This window comes from Hippopotamus amphibius, chromosome 10 (assembly GCF_030028045.1).
Source record: "Hippopotamus amphibius kiboko isolate mHipAmp2 chromosome 10, mHipAmp2.hap2, whole genome shotgun sequence".
Taxonomy (NCBI): Eukaryota; Metazoa; Chordata; class Mammalia; order Artiodactyla; family Hippopotamidae; genus Hippopotamus; species Hippopotamus amphibius.
In genome coordinates, this window is record NC_080195.1 from 63,317,364 (window position 1) to 63,344,178 (window position 26,815).

General features: G+C 37.5%; 1 protein-coding gene across 12 annotated transcripts in view; it reads right to left on the bottom strand.

Moving 5' to 3' along the window:
* The window catches only part of BBX (BBX high mobility group box domain containing), a 268,773-nt gene that overhangs the window by 225,062 nt on the left and 16,896 nt on the right, over nt 1-26,815 (bottom strand). For 2 of the 12 annotated variants that reach the window (XM_057696540.1, XM_057696542.1), the window contains exon 3: nt 21,954-22,102. The exons of the other annotated variants lie outside the window; for them this stretch is intronic. The gene's annotated coding sequence lies outside the window, so the exon portion shown is untranslated. The remainder of the gene's footprint in view (nt 1-21,953; nt 22,103-26,815) is intronic. 12 annotated transcript variants of the gene reach the window in all.

The window sequence follows — 26,815 nt, forward strand, 5'->3', positions numbered from 1 at the left end:
CCACATGCCACGGAGCAACTAAGCCCATGCGCCACAACTATTGAGCCCATGTGCCACACTATTGAAGCCCACGCGCCTAGTGCCCGTGCTCCACAACAAGAGAAGCCACCACAATGAGAAGCCTGTGCACCACAATGAAGAGTAGCCCCTGCTCGCAGCAACTAGAGTAAACCCGTGTGAAGCAACAAAGATCCAACGCAGCCAATAAATAAGTAAATATTTAAAAAAACAAAACAAAACAACATATGGACACCAAGTGGGGAAAGCGGGGGGCGGGCGGGGGGTTGCGGTGCAATGAATTGGAAGATTGGGATTACCATATATACATAAGTAATAAAAAAAAATCAAATTGTACACTTTAAATATATGCAGTTTATTGCATGTGAATTGTATCTCAATAAAAGTTCTTAAAGAGAAAAAAAAAAAAAAAAGAACATGAGGGAATTCCCTGGCCAAAAAAAAAAAAAAAAAAACCTCTCAGAAAATAACAAAGCAAAAGAAAAATAAATAATGTTATGAAGGATAGGAATAACACATTCAACTTAACCTAACAGATATAATAGTAACCTAAAAGACATTTTATATGTAACATTCTGGACTCCATATAAAAAGAAATGACATTCTTTTTGAAGACATGAAATATTCAGAGATTGATCACATAGCAGACAGCAAAGGCTAAATCAGCAATTTCTAAATACTTTTACCCTGCAGGCCACATTCTCTAATCTAAATACAGTAAGGTATGAAATCAATTAACAAATAAAATAATTAGGAGTTTGAGGTTAACATATACACACTACTATATATAAAATAAATAACAAGTACCTACTGTATAGCACAGGAACTATATTCAATATCTTTCTGGGGAGGGTATAAGGGAGGCTCAAGAGGGAGGGGATATGGGGGATATACGAATAAATACAGCTGATTCACTTTGTTGTACAGCAGAAACTGGCACAACAGTGTAAAAGCAATTACATTCCTGTAAAGATCTAAAAAAAAAAATCTTCTAATAACCTATAATGGAAGAGAATTAGAAAAAGAATATGTTTGCATGCATGTGCATAACTGAATCATTTTGCTATACACCTGAAACTAACACATTGTAAATAAACTATAGTTCAGTTTTAAAAAAAGGCTGAAAAAAAGAATATGCAAAAAGAAAAAAAAAAGAAAGCAATAATAAAATGACAGCAAAAAAAATTTAATTAGGAATTTTAAACTGTATTTCTAAAAGTAGTTGGTTAAAGAGCAAACCAAACTGCAATTTTTTTATATTTCAAACTGACAATGACCCCACTATAAGAAAACCTGTGAGATGTCACCAAAATGGTACTCATTGAAAATAGTGCAACAAATGACATTTTAGAGAACAAAGTTTGAAAATAAATGAATTATTTCAAAACAAGCACTAGAAAACAAGAAAAAGAATTAATTAAAATAAAAGTTAATAAACAGGAAAAACTAGAGACAGAAAAAAATTAAGAATTGTAAGAAAACACTAAGAACAACAAAAACTTTAAAGTCTATATGAAATGGATGGCTTCCTAATAAAATATAAATTATGAAAATGAATAACAAGTAGAAAAACCAACAACACACTAGCCAAAATAAAAAAATTAAAGCAATTGGCCAAAGGTCTACATCTTCAAAGAAGGCACTAGCTGAAGGAAGTTTTATGGGAGCTCTAGTAAGCCTTCGGAATAAATAATTTTCACCTGAAAGAAACCGTTCCATAAGTGAGGCTCATTTAATCCCATTCAAGAACCAGGTAAGAAGAGCAAACAACAGAAAAATTATTGTTCCATCACACTTCAAAGTAGATGTAAAATTCTTAGGTAAAATTTTTTTTTTTTTTTTTTTGTGGCACACGGGCTTAGTTGCTCCGCGGCATGTGGGATCTTCCTGGAGCTGGGATCGAACCCGTGACCTCTGCATTGGCAGGCGGATTCTTAACCACTGCGCCACCTAGGAAGCCTTAGGTAAAATTTTAAAACAGAATAAAACAGGGTATGAGAAGAATAACATTAAATAGAATTTAGCCCAGAAATGTAAGGATGACTGTCATCTGAAAATGTATCACTGTAATTCACTATATTAAGAGGGTAAAAGAAAATGACATGATCAGGTAAACAAACTATTTTACCACACATTCATGATAAAATTTCTTAGCTAAGAACAGCGGAGAATTTCCTTAATCTGATTAAAAAAAAAAAAAAAGATCTAAGAGAAGGACATAGACAACACCAGTCATAGTAGTCAAATATTAGATGCATTAGGGACTTCTCTGGCAGTCCAGTGGTTAGGACTTCGAGCTTATAATGCAGGGGACATGGATTTGAACCCTGGTCTGGGAACTAAGATCCAACATGCCACGTGGTGTCACCAAACATAAATAAATAAATAAAATATGTAAATATACACAAGAAAGGATGTACACTACCACCAGGAGTAATCAGCATTAACCAAAAGCAAAAAGAAAAAGAAAAATGGAAAAAGGAAAACACTAGACATGGCGACACAACTATCATTCATCAATAACTTACGATTTGACTTTATGTAAGAAAATCTCCAAAAGAATAAACTGACAAACTAATAAAACTAGTAAGAGAGATATTATAAAGCTATATAATTCAATCTATCATTTCCACAGAAATAGAAAAATATATCAGTAGAACACAATATTTAAGTTCCAAAATATTAGTACGTGATAAAAACATTTCAAATTAACTAGAGAAAGCACACACTATTCTACAGATGGGGCTGGGACAACGTGTGTGTGTGTGTGTGTGTGTGTGTGTGTGTGTGTGTGTGTGTGTGTTTGGGGGTGGGGGGTGAGGGGAGAAGAGGGCTAAAAAGATTCATCTCTACCTCACAACATTAGCAATATATTAGATTTTTTTTTAAAGGCTTAAACATGAGAAGCAAACAGATACATGTATAAGAGAAGATACAAGGGAGTATATCAATGACACTGGAGTAAGAAAGACCTTCTTACAGCACAAAAAGAAAAGACAAGAAGGAAAAGACTGATAAAATTGACTACATAAAAACTGTCAATGTCCCCTGGGAAATAACATTATAAATAAAGTTAAAAGAAAACACACCTAACTGATAAGTAGCTAGCTTGGAGAGTTGGTGGGGCTGACGCCAAAACATTAAGACTAGGAATGAAAGTCAAAAGGAAATTTATTCTTATCTTTTATTCATTCAGCATTCACTTACAAACATTTATCAAGTGTTTAATATGTGCCAGACCCTGTTATGAGCACTAGGTACATGTAGCAAAGAAAACAAAGGGCCCTGTTCTCAAGAAGCTTCCTTTCACAAGAGAGACGGTGGGGGGGGGCCTAAACATGGAAGCCAGCAAGTAACTAAAACACTTTTTATTTTAAAATAAAATAACCTCATAAACAAGTAAATAGTAGGAAAAATAAAACACAATTATATTTATTCTAAAAGGTACTGGGTTTTGGCAAAGAAAAATGTATTCATGCATTACCTCTGAAATGGAAACATTAACCTTTGAAACTTTATAAAATTTTATTTTCTCTATAGGAGTTTATATTTAAGGAATTTATGCACATAAAGATACTTAACTTTCTGAAATACCTGGATAGAAATTCCTAAAAGGCCAAATCCAGCAATGACTGACCAGAAAATGGGGGTTTAATGAAAGAATTAAAGGTTTTGTGAAGAGATATTTATGTATTCATTGTGGCACCAAATGGATGCCACATTGTGTCCTAAGAGATGGAGCTAAAAGCTACACTGAGCTTCAACAGAGATGGTGAGCAAGTTTCATGGGTCTTGAGAAGGCAGGGAAGGGCCCCTAAGGTCACAAACACTCAGGCCCTTACTGGGCAAAGGGGATGGATCAAAGATGTCCAGACACTCCATTAACAACCTGCCACTTTCTCCTTCTCTCTCTCTCTCTCTCTCACACACACACACACACCCCCCCACACTCACACTCCCCCCCCATACATACACACCCTCGCCATACATCAAGGAGGAGAGGCTGTAGAGCCCAAAGCTGTGGGGCTGATAAGACTTCTAAACCAACAAACCTTACGTAGACAGTAAAATAACCTACAAGCTTTCAGGTCAAAAGCAGATGTCAGTTTGTCTACTTCCTAAATATCTGTACAATAGCACACATAAAAATCCACCAGTACCCCGCCTCCCCATTTTGGAGGCAAAAAAAAGACCTCTAGCTGCTGTAATTCTAGGTTCATTTGTTAAGGAAAAAAACCTCAAATATTGGTACTTTATAAGTTACTGTCTATTTCATTAAAATATTTTATAGAAGGCTGAAGCATGTTAACTCATTTCTTTGCAGGTTACCTACAGTCATTTTAGCAGAAACATAAATGTGCATAGTGCTCTTCCCAGTTTGGAACTTTTCTCTATTTTCATTCTAAAACTTAAAATGTAAAAACACAAATTTACAAGTCTGATTAAGCAAAAAGCAGTTTCCAAAATATAAAAAGCTCCTTTACTTTTTAATCAGTCATTAATATTTCTTAAAAATATACTCACAAATATATTTAACATATTATATAATTTATTTAAAATTCTATTATATTCAGTTAATCTGTCAAGAATAAATGAATTACAGGAGTTCCCTGGCAGTCCAGTGGTTAGGACTCTGCGCTTTCTCTGCTGTGGGCCCGGGTTCAATACCTACCTGGTCAGGGAACTAAGATCCTGCAAGCCGCATGGCACAGCCAAATAAATAAAAATAAAATAAATGAACTACATAAAATGTGATATTCAAAGATTACTTTTAATTAACTACTTACCTAGGACAACTACCAATATATTAAAAAATTGCGCATTAAATAAACCCTGCATTTGTCTAAAGCAATGACAGACTCTAAGGAACTATTATTCTTTTTAGACACTCATGTCCACATCTGCCTACTACAAAACACATGTTCAAAGCATGAACATTTGAGTAAAGCGAAACTTCTCTTAAAACAAGTGTGTTTATTTGAACACACAATTTCAGAACCAAATCAACAAGTGTTTTATGGGTTCATGCTCGTAAGGGATCACATGTGTGTTTATTTGAATGTAATCTCATTGAAATAAACACAGCTGCGTTTATTTCAATGTGTGAGAATAGAGATCTACACATGTTTGTGCAAGAATAAATCATGAAACCATGGCTTAGTGCATGAAAATGTGTCTAGGAAATAGCACATAGCACAATCACCTTCTTCAAACATGTCACTGAAAATTAAATCTATACCGAAAAGATATTTCAGGAAAAGGTACAATTCAATGTATCCCACAATGAACTCAAGATATCAACTTACACTGTGGAGTATTAAAGTGTCTCTTTTATGTTTCATTTGAAAAAAATAAAGAAAATGCAAAGAATGATAAATAATAAATACGCATGAACCTACCCACTGAAACTTAACATTCTGTAGTATAACCTCAGACCTTTAAAAAAAAAAAAAAACAATGTAAATAAAACTGACATCCTCCATTTTTCTCTTCCTGGTCCCATTCATCTTTATCCCTTCCTCCTCAGAAGTGAACACTGTCATGAATTTGAGCTAAACAATATATACAGCATTGTTTTGCTGTTTTCTAAAATATACACAGAAGATATAAAGTAAAAATTACTGTTTTATTTTTTGTTTCTCAACTTTGTTTTTGAGATTGATCCAATGATGCTATTTCCAGTTTTCTCTATTACAAAACAATTCTGCCATGAATAGCCTTGTACACATCCTTGTGCAGATGTTTGAGACTTTCTCTAGGGTATAACTAGATACAGAATTGCTATATTTCTCAAATTTTGCTAGATACTGACAAATTGTTCCCCTAAGTGGTTTTATCAAAGTGTACACTGATTTGGAAAGGATTCTATATAATCAGGACAATCTGTCCCAAGCACAGTGTTCCAGAAATTGGTTTCTTAAATGGCAAAATCCAACTTATTCCATACCTTACAACACCTAAGATACAGATGTACAGACTTTCACGTTCTTGCTTGCTCTGCTTAGGTTAGCACAGCGGTTCTCAACCAGAGGTGACTGTGCCAGTAGGAGACATTTTGATAGTCATGACTAGGTGAGTGGTACTACCAGCATCTAGTGGCTGGAGATCAGGGATGGTCTCACTCTCCCCAGTTTTACCTTTTGAAAAACAGAGTGTCCAACTGGCTTGTTCTGGTATAAATTCAATCTTACTCCTAGGCCAAGTATAAATTCCAAAAACTTTTGGCCTACGAAATCATTCTTTAGATAATAATAAGCAGTGACCTTAAGTGGAAGTGCTTTCTGACATCACAAACAGTTGAACTCAGAATAAGAACAAGCTACAGCACACAATGCCATTCTATAGCCCCATTAATCAGACTTTTTACAACATCTCTTTCTGAAGTAACTGACTACACATATCTAAACTGAAACAACTGGGAGTACAACTAAATCTGAGTCTCATGGTTTATCAGAATGAAATCTTACTCTCACTTCTTAGTTGACTTTACTCACTATCTTGGCTGACATTTTTGCCTTTTCTTTGATTTACATATCTAAGCCATAGAAAGAGTATGAAAGAAAGATTTTAAGCTAAACTATTTAATTACCTCTTTTGGAAAAAAAGACAGGTGATGAAAGGTCAAAATACTAGCTAAGAAGAGCTGAAAAGATATACGTTTGCTTTTGCCTGTCTGAGAGGGTTTTTTTTTTTCCTCTTTTCCCCCATTTATTCCCTACCCTAAGTTAGAAAGTAGTAGAGGGCTTAACTTTCTCTCAATTTAATATGCAAAATGTAACTTCATTATTCATTTGGAGGCCATGTGAGTCGATGGATTAAAAAAAAAAAACCAGAACAAGAAGTTAAGACACCAAGAATTTTAATCCTAACTGACACTGACCCTCTTTTATTATTGTCATCCTTGGCAATTTTATTATCAGACCTTGTGGCTCTCAGTAATTGCCTCTACAATGAAGTCGTCTAAATGTACAGATCCATCCCTGAGTTTTAGTTCAGCATTTCCAACTACTTGCTTCTCCACAATGGTTGCCCCCTACCATATTCCATGCTCCTGAACCTCTGCTCCTGAATCTGAACTTCAATTTCTCTGCTTGCTCTCAAACACCCTCCATCACAGAAGCTCCATCCATTTGTGGAAAAAAACCAGCATGCTCTTGGCCAGCTTCTTCAATGGCTGCTACTCCTTTATTCCCCTAACCCCTGTATTGCTTCTTCTATAGCATCTTTTCTATCCATTTCTTCTTTTCCAGTTTAACTGCCACAGCCAAGAGCAGGTCCTAGTTTATCATGTACACTCATTACTTCCAGACTTGTCTCACTTCTGCTTATTCCCAGTTTCTCCTCCTGAAATTCACCCTACACATATGTGGTCATATTAACCTTTCTTTTTTGGTGGTGTTGTTTGTTTTTGAAAATATTTTCAATATTTGCAGGTTTATTTATTTATTTGGCTGTGCCAGGTATGCGGAATCTCTTAGCTGCAGCATGCGAACTCTTAGTTGTGGCATGTGGGATCTGGTTCCCTGACCAGGGATCAAATCCTGGCCCCCTGCATTGGGAGGGAAGTCCCTTGTTTGTTCTTTTTTTATTGAGGTGTGATTGACACACAATCAATTGCACATATTTGAAGTGTACAATTTTATAACTTTGATACTCTTATGAAACCATCACATTCACAATAACGAACATATCCATCATCCCCCCAGTTTTTTCTTGTACCTTTGTAATCCCCTCCTCTACATCTACTCCTCTCTCCATTGTGAAGCAATCACTTACCTGCTTTTTATGACTACAGATTAGTTCGTATTTTTTAGAATTTCATGTAATCGGAATCAAAGAATATGTACTCTTTTTTGTCTGAGTTTTTCAATCAGCATTAATTATTTTGAGAGTCACCAATGTTGATGGGTGATCAATAGTTCTTTTTTACTGCTGAATAACAGTTCACTGTATTCATGGACTATCATTTGTTTATGCTTTTACTTGTTTTAATTATTGGCTGTGTCGGGTCTTCATTGCTGTGCGTAGGCTTTCTCTAGTTGTGGACAGTAGGGGCTACTTTCGTTGCAGTGCACGGGCTTCTCAGTGTGGTGGCTTCTCTTGTTGCAGAGCACGGGCTCTAGGCATGTGGGCTTTAGTAGCTGTGGCTCATGGGCTCAGTAGTTGTGCCTCGCAGGCTCTAGAGCACAGGCTCAGCACTTGTTGCGCATGGGCTTAGTTGCTCCATGTTATGTGGCATCTTCCCCGACCAGGGATCAAACCTGTGTCCCATGCATTGGCTGGTAGATTCTTAACCACTTCGCCACCAGGGAAGTCCCTTCATTGTGGTTTAAATGTGCATTTCCCTAATGACTAACAATGCTGAGTATTTTTCATGTGACTAGTAGCTATCACCTATATTCTTTGATGAAATGTCTATTGAATCTTTCACCCATTTTTATTAGGTTGTTCACCTTTCTAAAATATAGTTCTATGTTACTTCCCAGAGTAAAAACCTTCGATGCCACTTGCCTGGCATCAAAGGATATCCAAGACCTGGACTCAAACCAATATGGAATAACCTTTTTCCCAGAACTCTTTAATAAGCCAGATCGCAGCCCAACAGAATAACTAGGTTTCTAGACACAAACCCATATTTGCATGCCATTATGCCTTTTCTCTGGCCATTCCTTCTACCTAGAAACCTCTCACAAAAATTTGTACATACATCTCCAGATCTTTCCTACTTCAAGGCAAAATCAAGTAACTGCCCTTTCATGAGGGCTTCTGTTTTCCTCAGTCAGAAGCAACTCCCTCCTCTAAACCATCCCTGTTCATTTATGTCCATGTTGTTATTTCTATTATTGTTCTGACCACAGGAGACAGTATAGCTAATGGTTAAGAAAATGGACTCTAGATCCAGACCGCTTGAATTCAAATCCCATTACTAGCTGTGGGACTTTGACCTAGTTATTTAACTCCCCTGTCCCTCAGTGCAGTGGACACTGGGATGCCCCACCTCGACCTCCTTTAGGCCAGCAAACCCACTGCCCAGCTGCTGGGAGTGTGGAATGCTAAGGGCTCAGAGATGCACAAGAGCCATGCTTTCCAGGCATCCTGGGAGATTATACCCCTCCCTCACTGTCTGCCCCCGGAGCAGTCCCCCACAGCCAATGCCTGACTGAGTGGCCCTCTTCTCATTGGCAACCCTATGGTGCCATTCCCACTCCAAAACTCCTCGAAGGATCCTGCTGAGGCTACATTTTTAGTAAAACCCACATCTTTACCTGGTTTTTTCCTCTACCCAAGTGGTTCTCAAATGTTAGTACCAATCAGAATCACCTGGAAGATTAGTTAAACCACAGGTTGCTACCCAACTCCCCTGAGTTCCTGACTCAGGGTTCCTGAGTGAGACCTGAGAATATGCATTTTCAGGCAGCACTGCGACCACTGACCTCCCCATCCTGCTTCCCTCCCTTGCTCAGGTTCCTCCTGAGACCTCCCTCAATAAATCACCTGCACAAGACTCTGCATCTCAGGCTCTGCTTCTAAGAAACTGGACCTAAGACACATAACTTCTTCTTCTTTTTTTTTAAAGCTCTTTTTTGGAATATAATTGCTTTACACTTTTGTACCAGCTTTTGAGGTACACCAAAGTGAATCAGCTGTATTTATACATATATCCCCATATCCCCTCCCTCCTGCGACTCCCTCCCACCCTTCCTGTCCTGGCCCTCTAAGGCATCACCCATCATCGAATTGATCTCCCTTTGTTATACAGCAACTTCCCACTGGCTATCTATTTTACAGTTGGTAGTGTACATGTGTCTATGCTACTCTCTCACTTCATCCCAGCTTCCCCTTTGCCCGCCCCCCAACCCCAAACTTCTTAATGTATAAAACAGGTACAGTATTAATTAGACTAAATGATGATCACAGAGATAAAATCAGGAAATATATGTGCTATGCTTAGAAGAGTACGTAGCACATAAAAAAACTCTTAGTAAGTACTAGTTACCATCACCAGCTCCCCTAATATTACTAAATGTTATTTGAGCATAGGGTCTATCCCTTACCCAACTTTGTATTTCCTATATTACCTACAACCAATACCTACGATTGAAATCAATCCAGTGGGCTTAATGTATTATTCCTTGCATCAGCTAAAATAATTACAACTTGGTCTCTACTGAAAGAGATTTAATATCTGCTCTCTGAAAGAATCTGGAGGAAAACAAAGTACAAGCACTCAGTTACAGTTGCAGGCAATGTTCAAGAAAGAATTTAAGAAATGAGAATTAAAAGCTGGGAGTGGATCATCAGTTGGATTCCTACAAGGTGACTACTGCAAAGGAAAGAGTGTCAAATGTTATCTGGAAAGAATGTTAAAGGAACTAAATGGTAGATCACATACTATATATACATTAATTAAGGTCCTATTATAAAATAGATTACCAGAAAAAATGAAAGTGAACAAATCTTTAATTTCCTGATCACAGATCTACTGCTTGACTTGGTAAACTATTTGCAATTAGAGCAGTCAGAATTTTTTGGCGTTTAGGTAAACAATGGACATCAACCAACTTCTCCAGCTAGACTTTAACTAAAGAAAATCCATTAAGATGCCTAGCCATTCTGCAGAGCTATCTTGATGAAGTCCACACTTCTCAAAACAGAGTAAGCATGCTATGTCTACTGCCATCATCCTGAGAGAAAACAGAGTGGTGTAACAAAGAAGACACAAAATTAAAAAGGCAGATAGTCTTAGGGAGTTTTCTTTTTTTTTTTTTTTGGAAGGGGGGATGAATTTCCTTGTTGGAAAATAACTTCCAATGCCACTTCTATGTTAAAACATATAGGTATATTCTTGACAAGTCTGTAGAGTACACCACTGTATGCTTGTGTCATTACTCACCGAACTCTATACTTAGGATCTATGCATTTCATGGTATGTCATTTTTAACCTCGATTTTTAAAAAAGAGGCATATATTATGGAATAGAATATAATATTCAAATAAATTTTTAAGATTAAGCATTCTAGAAACTTCAGCAAATCTGAGATTTCGGGAAGCACAATTTGGCCTATGATACATGACTAAACAAGAAAATGAGTTTACCTTCTTCTGTTATTCAGGTACTTTAGTAAAAATTTGAGAAGCAGAACACTAAGGAAACCAATTATTGATTTTTCGTTGGTTATTTTACATAAATTGAGCCTTTCTGGAAATTTAAATGGATGACCTGGTAGGATTACCACCTAAGACTGGTCTGTGTCTTAAAACACATTTCCTAAGGCAACCCCTTCAAAAGAAATAACAGAAAAATCACCACAACCACAGTAGCCCCAGAGGGGCAGCCCCACTGGTTCTGTTCATTAAAGGAATAACTACAGAAAGTTACCAGATACCTGTAAAGCTGTTTAACACAGAGAACTTACATGTAATACTCCCCTACAGGGAGAAGGGCTCTGAAGGTTTTGCTCAGCAAAATGATCTGGCTCAAGGCCAGCATCTAAATCAGCATATAATCCAAAAAACAGAATAAATACAATACACACAACACTTTTAAAACTCATGAATCTAACGTGAGGCCTTTTATATACAATAATAAGCATATAAACCTGTTCAATAAACATCTGTTGAATCACAGAGTTGAACAGGCAGTGGATACCATTAACCAATAATTTTCTAAAATGGAAAGCAAAGTCCTATATCTTGGAAGAACCTGGCAGGATAGCAACAAAGAGTGATATAATATCAGAGCGCTGAACAACAGGCCATCCGGGCCGACACTCAATTTGCCAGTAGAGACAAGGGCTTGTTGTGGAAGGATATGGCTTCCTCCCCTGACATCAACCTCACAAGAGTATGGATAAACTCCACAACCTCCCACTTGTTATAACCAGGCCGGGGGCGGGGGCGGGGGGGGGGGGGGGGGGGCGCTGTTATTTGTCCAGATATTTTTAGGACTACAAGGCATTACCACTCATTGAAATTCACAAGAATTTGGGTGAATAATCCTTTGCTGGCTTTACCCATGATTTCACAGGTTTAAACTAGAGATCCTTCAGCATTCAGAAGAAGAGCCTCCTTCAGTGAGAGCACTCCATCCCAGTGGTGTTTCAGATGCCCTTCCTTGGGGCTTCCCTAACTCACATCTTTCTAACCTGAGATGCATACTGTATTTCTGAAAGATGAGCACTGTGTTCTTAATCATGAGTGGGATAAAATTTTTGGTTCTGTTTCTGCTTTCTGATGAATAATTTTTGTTGTTGTTGGATTTCCACGATCAGAGTAGTGATGTGATCTTAGTCAATGTCTTGGAAAAGTTTACAGGCAGTCAAGTTTTTTCCAGGGTCTTTAATGAAGAACCCAACTTGTATGAGTTATTTTCACATCAGTTTTTCTTTCTACACTACCCTTGGAAATCTACAAACTCCCTTGCAAGCTGGGTGTATCTAAAACCTTAAACCAAGAGGCAAGCAAAAGAAAAATTACCAGGACTGTGCTGTTTTGTTTGGTCAAATCATCCTGTTCTCACCCCCTCCTACTCAAAACTGTTAGTCTACATGCAAATAGAGAGGGTAAAATAGGGTGGGAAATTGAGCAACTAAACCTCAAACAGGAGGCTCTGGTCGAGCAGAGACAAATACTCTGGAAAAAAACCAGAAATAAAGATTTTTTTTTTAAGAGTGAATTGTCATGCTAAGATAAAGCCATTCTCAGTCATGTGCATGGATTTATGTCCTGCCAAAAATATTTTTTATGTAGTAGAGAGACAGACAATATGGAAAAGGCAAAAAATGATGATATAGTAAATGCTGTAGATAAAAAGACCTCAGGATAGCCCCATCACCAGACTCAGTATTATTTCTGGACTTTCTTCCCACAGATTCACTTCCATATCACCTTCTTTTCTTATTTCTCAAAGCTTTAGAGAGAAAAAAATTACCGCCAGCAGGTTTAAAGTATTTACGAACCATAAGATATAACCACACCTCTAGAGTCACTCATGGTAACTGCTTATCTGGAGTATTTTTTAAAAAAACACACACAAAGCAAACCTAAAATACTACCATCCTCCAGAAATAACACATTCCACCATTGTTAGAGAAGTCTAGAAAATAAGTGTTGTGGTATTAAAGATTTAACGAAACGATAGAATAAATAATTTAAAGAATAAGATATAAAAGTTAAGCTGTGTGAGTAACCATGTCTTTTGCTTAAAATTAATAGTGCTCAAAAAATAAGGGAAATTATATCAGTCTATTTAAAGAAAACTTCTTTGGGTACCAGGTCATTTAAGCTAAGCCCACTTTATATACAGAAAATGTGAGAGAAAAAGGTCAATTTATTTTCCACAAATAGCCAGAAAAGCGTTTAAAAATTAAGAACGAATAACACTCCAAATCTGTAATCACTAGTCCCTCACCACTGTCTGTTTTGTTCACTGATGTTCAGCTCTGTTCTTCAGAAAAGGAACAGCTCTTTACATACTCAGCACCCCTGGGTTTAGATTCCAAATCCCGCTTCATCCACTTTACTCTCTCCACGTAGCTGGAGGAGACCAGGGAGGCAGCAGTTGGGGTAGCAGTAGTAGCTACATCTCAAGGCCTGATTTATTTACCTCTCCAACTGCCCTTTCACTTTATAGTGTCAGATGTGGTACCTTTCAGTTACTGTCTTGAGTTCTCCTGATGGCTACTGTTTCCTTGTCCTCATCTCAACTTCTAACATGCACCTCTCTCCTGTTTAAGCTCCAAAGTCTCTCCTCCCTCATGTGCCCTCACAAGCACAGCCCTCATCGACCCAATCTGTCCTGTAGCCCACACATTAAAAAGCACAGACCTTCCATGTCCTGGCTATTGTAAATAGTGCTGCAATAAACATTATGGTACAAGTTTCTTTTGGGATTATGGTTTTCTTTGGGTATATGCCCAGGAGTGGGATTACTGGATCATATGGTAGTTCTATTTGTAGTTTTTTAAGGAACCTCCAAATTGTTTTCCATAGTGGCTGTACCAATTTACAGTCCCACCAACAGTGCAGGAGAGTTCCTTTTTCTCCACACCCTCTCCAACATTTGTTGTTTCCAGACTTTGTGATGATGGCCATTCTGACTGGTGTGAGGTGATACCTCATTGTGGCTTTGACTTGCATTTCTCTGATGATTAGTGATGTGGAGCATCTTTTCATGTGTGTGTTGGCCATCTGTATGTCTTCTTTGGAGAAATGTCTATTTAGGTCTTCTGCCCATTTGTGGATTGGGTTATTTGCTTTTTTGGTATTAAGCTTCATGAGCTGCTTGTATATTTTGGAGGTTAATCCTTTGTCCGTTGTTTCATAGACAATTATTTTTTCCCACTCTGAGGGTTGCCTTTTAGTAAATGCCCATCAACAAATGAATGGATACAGAAGATGTGGCATATATATACAATGGAATATTACTCAGCTATAAAAAGGGATGAGATGGAGCTATATGTAATCAGGTGGATAGAACTACAGTCTGTCAGAAAGTAAGTCAGAAAGAGAAGGACAAATATTGTATGCTAACTCACATATACGGAATCTAAAAATGGTACTGTTGGACTCAGTGACCAGAACAAGGATGCAGATACAGAGAATGGACTGGAGAACTTGAGGTATGGGAGGGGGCGGGGGGTGAAGGGGAAACTGAGACGAAGCGAGAGAGTAGCACAGACATATATATACTACCAACTGTAAAATAGTCAGTGGGAAGTTGTTGTATAACAAAGGGAGTCCAACTCGAGGATGGAAGATGCCTTTGAGGACTGGGGTGGGGAGGGTGGGGGGGCTTGGGGGGGGCGTCAAGGAAGGGAGGGAAGATGGGGATATGTGTATAAAAACGGATGATTGAACCTGGTGTACCCCCCCAAAAAATAAATAAATAAATAAATAAATAAATAAATAAATAAAAAAGCACAGACCTCACGTTAGCTATAAGTACTTGAGAGCAGGGGGGGAAGTGGTGAACTGGACTTAGATTCTAGAGTCAGAATGACCAGAATTCAAATCCTGAAGCACAGAGAGCATATATGGATAAGATGTTTAACCACCTGCAGTCTTAGGTTCTCTGCAGGTAAAATGGGGAGTAATAACCTCTCTCTCCTAGTATTACTGTAAAGGTTAAATAAGATGATTTTAAATACCTGTGGCACTGTCTGGAACATTATGCTCAATAAACAGTAGCAATTATTATTACAGAGAAGAATTTATAACAACGGTTAAATCCATCAGTAGAATGCAGTGAGAATTGTTATCATTCATTTTAATGGGATGTCTAAATACCAAATAAGTCAAACTTTTCACTACTAACCATTCAAACTCTGCTTGAGCAGATCCTTACCAACCTGAGGGTCACTGTTACTCCAAAATAAAACTTTTGAAATGGAATTTTCTCCTTACGAAGCCAAATACAGCATTGAAAGGGGGGGTGAAATGAGGTCTTTGCTACCTCAGCAAAAATGACTAAAAATGGCTTTGATCTATAAATCCCTAAATAATTGGAGCTGCAGTGTCCTTAGAGATTGCATATGTCCCTGCCTCCTGTCATGGTTGTTGAGACTAGCTGAAATGTCCCTGTTCTTCGAACCTGAACAAGGGAAATACGAAGAAACCAGAGGAGAATTTGTCATCTTACTTGAAAAGAAAGAATCTTAAGTTTGGGGGAGGGTAAGCTGGGGTAATTCCTATTGTCTTTCCACTTTTTTTTAGGTGCTTTTACTGATTTGGACTTTTTTTTTAAAGCACCATTTTACTTTTAACAATGATTTAGAGGACAGATCTGTAATATTGGAGTAATACCTATCTGTACTAAGTCGTAATGCCCATTTTCTCTACTACTGTGGAAGCTGGTATTGGGGAATACCTATTTTTACTTACTTTATATTCTCAGGGCTTAATACCATGCCTGCCAAGCAAATGTCGGGACCTCAATAAATGTTCCCTAAGTGAATATAATGGTTTCTGTGGTCGTCCATTCAAGAATTTACTTCTGATATAGCAAAAGTTGTTTCAGCGGCATCTCTGGCATCAGCAAAGGATCAGACCAAGTCCCAGGGTAATCCCTTAACACACTAATGTCTCTCACAGCTGAAACAAACCCAGCAATTATTTATCGGGGGCATCTTCCATGTGCCTTGCACTCTGCTCAGAAAAGGGCAATGTTCTGCAATGAAAGTAAATATGGGCCTTTCAGCCTCCTACAGGGAAAAAGATACAAGTCAGGAAAACTTGGGAAGAATACTAAATAATTTGAATTTTGAAATATTACAATTTGTCAATGTTTCTGGGAGATTCTTCCGCTTGTGGCTCTAAAGGGTCATAGAGTCACAAGGAGTTACCCTGGGAAGGGCCTTTCTGATCATCCCAAACCAGACTAAACCCTTATTGAATGAAAGAGAAAACCGAGGCCTGTTGAAATACAGTGTCTGGTACAGGTTACACACTTAGTGCCGCAGAAGCCAGGGCTGGATTCTGGGTTTCTCAATTTTCAGGACTTCCACTCTTCCACACAAGTGTATTGATGAGGTCTGGGACACTGGAGGGAAAGGATCATACACACCACATTTTTATACTGTCTCTCCTTACAGTCTGATACACTTACGCTAGATGTGAAGGAAAAATCAACTGATTTTTCTGAAAATGCTTTTCCTAACAAAAATGTATTGTACTAAATAAAACCTAAACAGCATTACTATTCAAAAAGTTACTATTCCAAAAACATTTTCTTTAAATGGAAAACAAAACAAAACACAAAACCTCCTGAAATGCTTTCTTGGAAACCACTTTATAAAAATGATGATTGTAGAGAATTTTTACATTAAAAAAAAATCAACAGTGTTATCATCGGGCTACATTACTGATTCAAGATGCAGCATCAAATGAGTGATACGCAGTTATTTCTGGATTTCTGCTCTTCTTTCCTGGTGTGTGTGTGTGTGTGTGTGTATTTAGAATAGGGCTCAAAAGAGCTATAAAACTATATTTATAGTATATAAAAATTGAACTCTGTTGTAAATTACCTAAACGTTGATACAATAACTTAACTTTTTTTTTTTTGCTTTCATAGTGTTTATAAAGGTTCCGGTGAGCATGACTTTAGATAGTGCTAAACTCTTAGAAAACTTGTTCCAGTAAATTTGATTTGATGCTTTCATTTTCTCAAAAAGAGTTCCTATAGCAAAAGGAGGCATTCAAAATCACTCCACTGAGCTACAGTTGAAGTACTTTAGTGTGCTGTCAATTCAGCCTTTAAAATATTACCTGGCTCCATTTGTGCCTCTTCAATCCCTGCAGCCACCCTAGATGAGTTCCCAGTTACTTCCAGCCTCTATGCTGTAATAGTTTCCTCACCTGATGCTCCTGCCACCCATCCACTCCTCCAACGTTACCAGTGCAGGGTGCATTCTAAGGAGCCTGCTTCAGTGATCCTCCACTGCCTGGTTTGGCAATTACAACCTCCTAAGACCTGACCCGTTATTACCTTGAAGCATATTTCCCTTTCCTAAAGGTCCTTGGGTTTCCCAATCTCTCCCATGCCCTTGCTCCAGGTCTTCCCTTCACCAGGATTATCCTTTCCCTTTATTTATTCATATGACAAATATTTATTGACCGCCTGCTCTCTACCACCTACTACAAACACAAAACCAAATAATCTCCCCACACTCAGGGGCTATGCTCAAATCCCAATCTCCAAAGCCCATTTCCAGTTTCCATGAAGATATCCCTAATAATGAGTCAGATATTACTGCTCCCTCATCTAACCTCCTTTTAGCATTTTTTTTTTTTTTTTTTTGCCACGCCGCACAGCTTATGGGATATTAGTTCCCCAACCAGGGATTGAACCCGGGCCCACAGCAATGAAATCGCAGAGTCCTAACCCCTGAACTGCCAGGAAATTCCCAGCATACTATTGTCTTTACCTCTCGAGTTACAAATCACTTTATCCAAGGGTCAACACACAGATGCTGAGCATCCACTATACTCAAGTCCCCTTCTGTTATCACATTAATATCTTACAAGGAGGTTATTTCTGTACTTCTTCTCCCTTCCTATTGCATACACACCTTGTGAGCAAGGATATCACCTTACCTACCCTTATCTTCTTGGTAACATTCATAGAATGTAGCAGTTGCTCAATAAATATAAGCTGAAAGAATTAACAGATCTATAAATGGTCAGGGAGGGGGGGTGGGGCGGGGAGTATTAACTCAACACTTCCTCTTCTCCCTGTCTTAATTCTTCGTAGATTATTTTAAAATTTAAACGTACCCATTCTCTCATTCAGTATTGAAAAAAAAAAGGCAATTAAGAACAGTACACTTGTTTAAGACACTCTTCGCAGTTTGAAAGGTCTCCCTACTAGCTCACTTGACTGCATCAGGGAATTTCAAAGAAAAGTCTTGAGAAGTATGAGTGAGTACTTTAGCTGCAAGGAATGCACACAGTTAGCCCCTAATTCTGCCAACTACAGAGAAAGCCATCCAGAGTACCAGGCATGCTCTTCCAAGCATAATAGTATATTCCCCAAAGCCTGCCACCAGGTACAAACTTCTGTACCACCTTTCATGCTGAGCAGGAATGTATCCAAGAGTGCCAGAGGCACTTTTAAAACGGTGCAGAAAAAGACAGTCGGCTCTTGGAAGAAGACAGGGCATTCCTGAAGTCAGTGCCATGCTCTGCTCTCCATCTCTGTATGAACCCCTCCTGGACTTGCAAAGTTCCTGACCCCTGTCTAATCACAAACCACCCAGATAAAACTGCAACCCCTCACTCCTCCTTCCTGTGCTTTGTTTCCTGTAACATATTACCATCTAACATATCATACAGCTTACCTGTTTTATTTTATTGTCTGTTGTCCCTCATGAGATGGTACCTTCCACCCAGGCAGCATTTTTTAACCATCTTATTATTACCATAGTCCCAGAGACTAGAACAGAGCCTAGCCCATAGTAGCAGCTCAATAAATGTTTGTTGAATGAATGCTACAATTCTCTTATTATTTATCTTTAAATGTATAATACTGCCCATTTTAGGATTCCTCCCCCACCCCCAAGAAAGCCACTTGTCTTCTGGGTTTTGTTTTCATATAGAAATGACTGTAAATACAAGATCATATGTTACGCGTATGAATAGACAAATGAACACACATAAACACAGATGTAGTGAATACATCTAACAGAGGCAGGAGTGTCTTTTTTACAGAGGAGTAGAATTTATAGCCGCTAACCATCTATTGATATATGCAAAGCAACGAACTGCTTTACATACGTTATATCTTTTAATTTTCAAAATAACTTTTAAAAGTAACTATTATTTTTCTTTTTTATAGATGAGAAAACCAAAATACCAAGGGGTTAAGTGCCTAGCCCAAACTCACACAAGTAAGAGGTGGCAGAGATGACATTCAAACAAGGTTTGTCTGAGAAACAATGATACTTTCAAACCATGCTGCCTCCTAGGTAGATATTAAAAGACCAACTTCATTAGGTTTCTGAGAGTGTGGCTGGATCCAGAATACCATTTTAAATCATGAAAAAGAAGCCAGGCAAATGGGGGTGGGGATGGGGGGGCGAGTGGGGCGGGGGGAAGTAATCATTCCAAGAATCAGAAGTGAGAGAGTCCAGGCTTAAGAGTCCCTGGCTAAGTCAGGACCCTGGAAAAGGAACTGGCTTTGGACTTAGGTGCTGGTCCCTCTTGTGTGATCTTAGCAAGGTACTCATCCTCTTGGAGCCTCAGCTTCAAAATTTGTGAGAGAAGGGGAAGGGAGGGGAGGGGAGAAGAGAAGGGGGCAGTTGGATAAATTATATCTACCAGCAAAAACCTGTTATGATGTGAAATATTTGAAAGTGCATATGAGAGTGCCTGATATACAACAGGAAGTAAATTTATGTTACATTTAATGTCAGATTTTACTCATTTCTCGAAGGGTAGGACAAATATAAAACAAAAACTAAAAAAGGAAAACAAAAAAAACGAACTGGGATAGGCTTCATGAGCATCTGGGAAAAATCTCATCAGATCTTACAATGATATGTCGGACAAGTTTAAAAAACTCTGGGGCTTCCTAGGTGGCGCAGTGGTTAAGAATCCGCCTGCCAATGCAGAGGACATGGGTTCGATCCCTGCTCCAGGAAGATCCCACATGCCACGGAGCAACTAAGCCCGTGTGCCAAAAAATAAATAAATAAATAAATAAATAAATAAATAAATAAATAAATAAAAAACTCTGAATTTAGCCTTACATTTCATTCACCCATTAAGTAACTCCCAAATGTCTCTTTACTTGACAAGGAGGTACTGTTGCATCACTTAAGGCATAATTATCACCAACAAATAAGACAAAGTTCAATAATTTCATTCACTGAACAGATATTTAGTGAATGGTCACCAATACCATTAATTTACAGATATTTAGTGAATGGTCACCAATACCATTAATTTACTAAGTTTTAGAACTGTCGTAAATTCTTTCAAACTCTTAAGTTTCTGAGAAAAACTATAATTCATGCCATCATCCTAAGTTTAGCTAAGAAAATTTATATATTTATTTATAGCATATTTATTTATAGTATAAATCTTTAAAATTTTTGAGAATGAGTTTTATTTCAAGTTGTCAGAGCAAATACTTTTCTAGCACTATCTCATTATAATATAAAACAGCTTGTTTAAGCAACTGTTACTTGAATAGCACTTATACATTTTAAAGCAAGGAAATAAGTATTGATTAATCTTTCAAACTATCTTGAACATTATGAAGTTTACCTAAAATACTCATTACTCACAAGTCAGAACAAATAAACTAGCAGAGCAGTTATGTTAATAGACCATAACAGAAACCGGTTGGGTAAAGTTACTCAACAAATCAATATAATTACTTTTTCCTCCTGAATATATAGCAGGGGTTGGGGGAATTAAGGAACCATACATTATTTTCAGGTACAATAACTATATCACATGTGTAATGAAATAAGATCGTTTTACAGGTATGCTTAATGAAAGACCCAACAAGACAACCAGTTTTCCAAACATGATCAATTATCTAATTCACACATTTTAAATTAATAAGACATTTAACAAAAAAATTCTTGCATTATTATTATTACTACAATTTTTATGAAGGTAAAATTTTTTTTGGTATTCAACTCAGAAGGCCAAATTCTTCTCACAACATAACCTAAAAAGAAAGTAAAAGAAATCTAAGAAGATACAAGTTTCTTGCAAAAATTCTCATGTGAGATAAGTTTATCACACATTTCCTAAAATGATTTGTCACTAAGACCACTTGATAATGGTTTATTCATGTAGCCCTGTGTATCATGAAATCTAGAAAAGTCTGGGTTTTATTTAGCCAATAACCAATAAGCAAATAACCAGTGTTCTGACAAAGGGCTTTAAAAACCATGGTCCCTAAGTTATTCACACTAACATTTCCTAAAATTATGGCAACAGTAAAAATAAAATTTAAAAACCAATAATTTATGGCCAGGAATGACTAGAGAACGAATGTCATCTCCACAAAGTCCAAAGAGCTGAGGAATCAAAATATGGACAGTCAGTGGCTCCCAGGTCTTAGAGCTGACCTTCAGAGGGCAAAGAAAAGGGCGCTGATTCAAATAAACTTCACGGTCTACTGTAAGCTAGGAAGCCGGCAGGAAAGCTCTGGACAGGTTAGGTATTACAGTGTGGAAAAACTGCTCACTGGCCAGCAGTACCTAAATAAAAGTGAAAGGTTAAGGATGACCTGGAGGTTTCATGGGTAATATTCCTACTAGAAACAAATAGTATGTTCGAGCTACTGCAAACAAGCACTCTCCATTTTACAAACCAGCAACACTTTACTGTCCTTTCTCCCAAACTCTGAGGAGGACTGGTAGAAGAGCACATTTCAAAATTTTGGTTGGAGCCTAGTAATTTACAATCATGTCACTGACCTGAATGAAAGACCCAGCACAACTGTGGTTTCAGCTACTTAACGCAGCATCACAACCTACTGGGCAAGACTCAAACTCAACCAGGAAAGTACCACAGATGACAAACACGGTAATGGATTTCCTGCCGAATATCCCACCAACTGCCACTCCTAAAATAAGAATGAGAAAGGTAATTATCGCTCCTGTTAAGAAAATAATTTCATGGACTGGCACAAAGATAGTGAATGCGTTATCGTCTTTCCAAATGTGAGGGGATTAAACCTCCTCAATCCCAAGTCGCCCAAACGACCACCCTCACATCAGACAAGCTGCATTCTGAAATCTCCTGCTTCCAACCAAACATAAGGTACTGATCTGCTATCACCATCCTCCCACAAAAATTAAAAGCTTTTATTTCCATTTAGCTGCCACTGAAGATTTATAAAAAGTTTGTTTTTCCTTTCGTTCTCTTAACTCAAGCCCTCACAGAGCATATCTTCCTCATCACAGGTTGCCAATTTTTGGTACGTTAAAAATCCCATCAAGTTGCACTTATATGATGTGACAATTAACTTTTAATGATGGATAAAAGGGATGGATACTTAAAGTCATTCTGCATTCCATTACTGTACCCATCTAATAAAGGAAAGCTCCTTCATAAAGGTCAAAAATTTTCTTCTTTAATCAGAACTCTAAAAAGACAGACTAACTTTGAAAATATATTAAATTGCTTGGGCCAGGAGATGTGTAATAGAATATAGAGCCTTTTGTCAGTACAGCGCAGAGGTAAAGAAATGTCTCTACTCCATTCCAATAGAAACAATTTCTATTACGTTTATAACTTTAAAAAAAAATGATTTCATAAATAACTAGCATTTTATATTTGAGAACTATGTTTATAGTTTTTTAGATGTGATGTTTTAACATCTGATATCTGAAGGCATAATCTCCTCGGATATAATTGCCTGCAGGGTCTCCATGTACAGCTGTGCAAGTTGTGCTGTGCACAACCCTAGGGGGCGCTATTCAAGTCAGAGAGCATAGATCTATATATTTATTATGACAATTTCCTGCCAAAAGGCAGTAAAGTGTCTTGTCCTAACAAAATCAATCTATTATGACAATTTTCCAACATTTGAAACTAGAATATCTCAAGAAAAGGGTGTCTTTTTCTGATTTACACAAAGAAGCAGAAGAGGCCAGCAGCTGCTGGGACAACCTGGCTCTTATTCTCTGGAAATTCCGGGCTGGAGGATGGCAGGTGAATTCCCAGAAGCAATGCTCTGATAAGGCATATCAGGCTTCCTCTCTGAATTGCAGAGAAGTGGTTAATTTCTCCCAAACGAAACATACAAATACAAACCTTGAAAAGATTATAGAGGTCTTAACTCACCAATGTTTACTGCACATACATATGAGGGGATTCAGTCAGAGTTACAAGATATGTGGTCACCATGTTTCACTACAGTAGTTTCTTAATAAGGCCACCATGAGGCGTCGCAGTACAGAAATCAGTTAAATCACTCTTTCACAACTAAATCTGTTAGGGTTTAAAAACTTGATCAACAGCTTTATACTTTCACGGACAGACCAAAATCTAACAGCCCTAGAATAACTTCAACAGCTCTTTTGCTTAAGATTAGGATGAGCTGCTGTAAGGTTGGTATACTTTTTCCTAAGAGAGACTGTAATAAACTTATGGCATTTGATAAACTGGCATGCCATTTAACAATGTGTTATTGTTTTGCAAATTCTTCCTCTGTTTTCACAGGACACAGGGAACTACACCAAAGCCATGTATCTGTTAGCTACCAAAGTTATGTTATACTACTCAATAAATTAGAAGTCAATTAGTATGATAATAAAATGCTTTCAAAGTTAATATGTATAATGTATTACATATAGCTCTATTATAACAATATGTAATATTTTCGTTCTTTACTGTTTTTAACCATGTATAAGCAATGGCACACACACAAAAAGTCATATATTCCTGCTATGAAAATGGTGCCAACAATGGACTAAAAATATTTTCTACACCATTTTGGAGCTAAGCAGATTTCTCTAGCACAACACCGAACCAGAAGTCTTACGTCTTGGTTCCAACTCTGCCACTCACATGGCCTGGGTCCCAGTTCCTTATTCTGGGCCTTGCTTTCTTCAAATTTAAAATGACGGATTATAGGACTCCAAGATCATCTTCAATGTTCCTTCTAGAGCTCAATTCTATTATTCTCTTTGAATGTAAATTATCTGAATTCGGGGACTTCCCTGGTGGTCCAGAGGTTAAGAATTCACTCTTCCACTGCAGGGGCATGGTTCGATCCCTGGTGGAGAACTAAGATACCGCATGCCGTATGGTGCACCAAAAAAAAAAAAAAAAAGATTATAACATAATAAAAAATTATCTGATTTCCAAAACTATTTTATGTTTGCAGCACATTTATTAAAAAAAAAAGATATTTCACCTCTTAGAATACTTTTTTAACTTTAGAAGTTTACCATATGCTTAGAATGATTTCAGAAATAATTAATAAGCAAATGTGAATATGGCAATGTGCTCAACAAAGAAAGAAGAGATGCTTTTATCCTGGGCCGGAACCTCAACATTACAATTCAATAGGAGTCAAGAGGGGTACAGGGCACTACGCAGTGGTACAAAGGCCGCGCAGACAGCACAAGAGGCAGTGTAAGGGAGAGAGTGAGTAGGAGCATGGCCTCCTTAGAATGAGCTGGAATGGAATGCCAGCTCCACCACTTACCGGAAGAATGACCTTGGGCAAGCTGCCGAGCCTCTGAGACTCAATTCCCTCATCTAAAATGGAGAGGATAATTCCTCCCTCACAGGCTGTTTCAAGATGGAAAGAGAAGGACCACTGGGTTCAACTGCTTAAAAACTGAAGGTGGGGAGGAACTCTACCTAATTATCCTCATCATTTTTATTTTCATACCTCATTTTAAATGAAAAGCCAAAGTACAGGAAAGTTCACAGTTTCTAACCCCTTCCACGCTCTGGCTTTTCTTCAAACTGCGATTCTTCAACAAACTTCTTTATCCACTAATACTGCACCATGTCCCTGAGTTGGTATAAACATTCAAAATCAAATTACGAAAATAAATTGAAACAAAAGGAACCTATAGAAATAAATATTCTAAATAAATTTCTTTTGTGTTAGACCTTAAATCTGTTAAATAAAAAAAGGTTTGGGAGATTTAATACAATCAATCTTTTATCATTCTCCCACAGTACCATAATTAGTAGGCCACTTTACTCTTGGGGAACTTTCAGATAAGATCCTAACAAACAGAACTTTTCTACTATGTAAAATATTAATTGAATAATTGATCCTGTCATAATTTTTGGATGCAAATATCTTCTCTTGTATAGTTGGCAGCACTGCTATACTGAATTCTCTAACTGGCCTGTGAAACGTTCCTTTCCTAAAGAGTGCCAAGTTAAAATGCCTTTTAAATTTAAAGAGAAAAAAACTTTAGCACTTGCCATCACTTCTTTGAAAACACCAGTTGATATCACATTATAATATGAATGTGTTCCAGAAATGGGTGTAGCTTAGATATTTAGATATCAATTTATATTTTCCAATTAATTTTCACTATAATTTCAGAAATATGTCTCGCAGGAAAAAAAATGGCCCCAATACATAATCCAAATCTCACTTAAGAATCCTAATATACACTTCAAAGCACATTCTTTGTCAGTGTGTGGTCCCTATGCATTTAATTTTCCATCACAAGCTGTAAAAAAGTTAAGTCAAATGGACAGTCGTTCCACATGATCTGAGAACACTTATTTAAATACACAAATAGATTTAAATACACCAGAAATGTAAGCCCCATTCCACTGATATTTTATAGCCCACAGGGCATTAACAATTAAACAACCATATTGTCTTTGCCACTGCTGTTCCAGATATTTACACTAACTTATCAGGTTGAAAGTAAGAAAAAGAAAAAAAAAATTTAGTTTAAGTAAGATAAATTCTGTTCTTCACAGTGGGCAGTTCTCTAGAGGAATGGCCAGAACACAGGGTTTTTTTGTCTCAGGGGGGCCACTGAAAACTCAGTGACTTGGGTCTAGCCACTTGACAACGCTGAACCTGTTTCCTCATCTGCAAAAATGGGAATGATGATATCCCACTATCTACTTCATGACATAAAGAGCAAATAAGATGTCAGTGAAATCACAGTGTAAACTCTAGACTGCAATAACAAGTGTAAGACATATATTACTATTGTGCATTTAAGGGTGTCAAACTTAAAGAAAGATTTGATGACTTCATGACCAAAAGGATGGGAGCAAAGAAGTTTTAACAGTTTAAGTCTTTATTTGGAGACTATGCTAAAGATGCAGGAGGGCTCTCGCAGGAAATTTTTATTCAGCTCTAGGAAGCTTGGGCAGACTAAACTGCTTCTGTAAGGGCAAAGGGGAACTTGCTGTGCTTACTACAAGACATGAGAAATGCAAATTGGAGGACAGTAATTTATTAATTGTGCAGATGTGAAACTGCTTTAAATAAACAGGCCCTAAATGAGACTGAACTGCAGAGGGAGTAAAGGGGTACCTGCGCTGACTGGTGTGTCAGGGCCAAAGAAGGACGCCTACACCTGGCCAGCTTCTAAAGGACAGAGCTAATGCTATAGCCGTGTCTCAGGGGAAATGTTTGTTCTCCCCAACTCTGACGATGCTCAATAAAAAGCATGACAGGTTTATTTTATGACCACAAAACTAGAACTTCTACCACCTTTTAAAGAGGAAGTTTAAATAAGAAAATTCCAAAAAGAGAAGAAAAAATACAAACTACTTTGTTTTACTTCTTTGTAAATAAATTCAGTCCTAATTCAACAGTATACATGAGGGTGAT